Source organism: Petaurus breviceps, unplaced genomic scaffold (genome assembly GCF_028583685.1).
Source record: "Petaurus breviceps papuanus isolate PSGF00001 unplaced genomic scaffold, PetGlider_PUasm1.0 126, whole genome shotgun sequence".
Classification (NCBI taxonomy): Eukaryota; Metazoa; Chordata; class Mammalia; order Diprotodontia; family Petauridae; genus Petaurus; species Petaurus breviceps.
This window is the reverse complement of record NW_027185655.1, coordinates 2108468-2110638: the sequence shown is the minus strand read 5'-3', so window position 1 is coordinate 2110638 and position 2171 is coordinate 2108468. Positions and strand designations below refer to the sequence as shown.

The window sequence follows — 2171 nt, the reverse complement described above, 5'->3', positions numbered from 1 at the left end:
TTGAAATGTCCTCCTCAAGAAATTTAGCCACTTATTGTGGGAGAGTTATGGGTTCTTGAAGATGAAAGAGACATGAGCATGTTTGTAGAGAGCAATGAAGCGGCCAATAAACATTAAGACATTTAAGGTTAACAAGAGAATGGAGACTTTGGGGAGAGCAATACGCTGAAGGGGACAGGATAAAATAGAATCACTTGTGCATGTAGATGGTTTTGTCTTGGAAAGAAAGGACAGCTCTTCTTGTGAAAGAGGGATGAGGGAGAAGATAGTGGGGAAAGACATCTAAGTAATATGAGATGTGGAGGGTAAAAGAATTTGTTGGAAAATAGTCTCGATTTTTCAGAGAAATATGAGGCAAGTTTCTTAACTAAGATCTTGGGAGAAGGAGAATATAAGAGGTTTGAGGGGGGGATAGAAAGACTTCGAAAAGCTATTGTGCTGAGGGCAATAATGAATTAGTTATGAAGTGTAAATGGATTATTCTGCTTCATCAAAAGACCATTTGACTTCCGGTCCTTCTCAGGAAGCATAAGAGATGGCGAAGGTTCTGGTGACTTGGTTTTGAGTAGTACGCAGGGTAGCTGGTGGCTATGGAGGCCATGCTGAGCAAGCTGGTGGCCGTGGATGATTTAGTGAAATTCGAGAAGAAGTTCCAGACAGAGCAGGCAGGGGGCTCTGTGTCACACAGCACTCAGTTTGAGTATGCCTGGTGTTTGGTGAGAAGCAAATACAATGATGACATCCGAAAGGGCATCCGGCTGCTGGAGGAACTGCTGCCTAAAGGAAGCAAAGAGGAACAGCGAGATTATGTCTTCTATCTGGCTGTGGGAAACTACCGCCTCAAGGAATATGAGAAGTCTCTGAAGTATGTGAGAGGATTACTGCAGACTGAACCGCAGAACAACCAGGCCAAGGAGCTAGAAAGCCTTATTGATAAGGCTATGAAGAAAGATGGACTGGTAGGCATGGCCATCGTGGGGGGCATGGCTCTGGGTGTGGCTGGGCTTGCTGGACTAATTGGACTTGCCGTGGCCAAGTCTAAGTCTTGAGCTGCTCTACCTTTGCTACCCTAGGGACACACCTCTGACCTGCCCCCCGCCTCGGAGATGAAGCAGCCATTTGGGGCCGTGGAGATGCTGATACTGAGGATGTTGGGGGGGGGGCTGTCTCTTTTGTACCTTTCTATTCTACCCTCCTCCTTCATCTTCATCCCCTTACCAGTTTCCTTCCTGATTACTTCATGCCCTTCAATTTCTTTCCCAAGATTTGCCCTCCCCTGGGATTTTGTGCTTTGGTAGAATGTAAATGAGGGCTCTGGGGGAAAAAAAGACCATTTGAGATTAAGTAACAAAAATTTGTAGTGGACCTAGCCAAACTGGTTTCATGATTTTCTTCAGCTTAATTCAGCAGCATACGAGTAGAAATGAAGGAAGAAGATGGTGAGAGTAATCCAAGACAAATTTAACAGAGTAAGATCAATAATAGGATAAGCAAGTAAGGGCCTTTAGAGAAGACAGTATTATAGAATGGAACTGCTTCAGCAAAGGGTCAAGAAGGGAGGAGAGTATCAGGAGGTAATATCCTGGGAAAGAATTGAGGCATGGAGGTCCTGAAGGACATGATGAGGTCAAAAAACAGGGTTAGGGTTGAAGCAAGAGGGAGAGGTGGAATGATAAATGGAGGTGAGAGAATGGAATGGCAAGGTCAAGATGACTATATGTAGCTGAGGTGGGATGGAGAAGTAGATCATAGAAATGATTAAATTGAGGAATGCAATGTTTGAGGGAATATAAATAGTATGAGGGCAGGGGTTGGGGGGGGAGAAAAGGACTCTAAGCTAGGGATTGAACTCATTGAGGAAAAGAGAATGGAGACAGGATGGAATGGGTTCAAGGATGGGTGTAGAGGGGTTTGTCTTGTCAAAGAGAAGGGTCACTTCTTCATGTGACATAGGGGTGAAGGAAACAACAAGTGAAGACTTCTGAATGATGTGAGATGAGGATGAGGGAAGAAGAGGGAGCTCTCCAAATAGCCTCAACAGTTTTCAGTGAAATATGAAACCAAGTCTTCAGCTGAGAGGGTGGGAGGGTAGTATGGAAGGTCTGAGGAGGAATGAAAAGGCTTAGAATGATCACTATGGTGAGTGAGGGACCAAATAGTTATGGAGGTGT

General features: G+C 44.8%; 1 pseudogene; it reads left to right on the top strand.

Annotated features, from left to right (window-relative positions):
* Positions 1-505: 505 nt before the first annotated feature.
* Positions 506-1263, top strand: LOC138169395 (mitochondrial fission 1 protein pseudogene; annotated as a pseudogene).
* Positions 1264-2171: the final 908 nt, after the last annotated feature.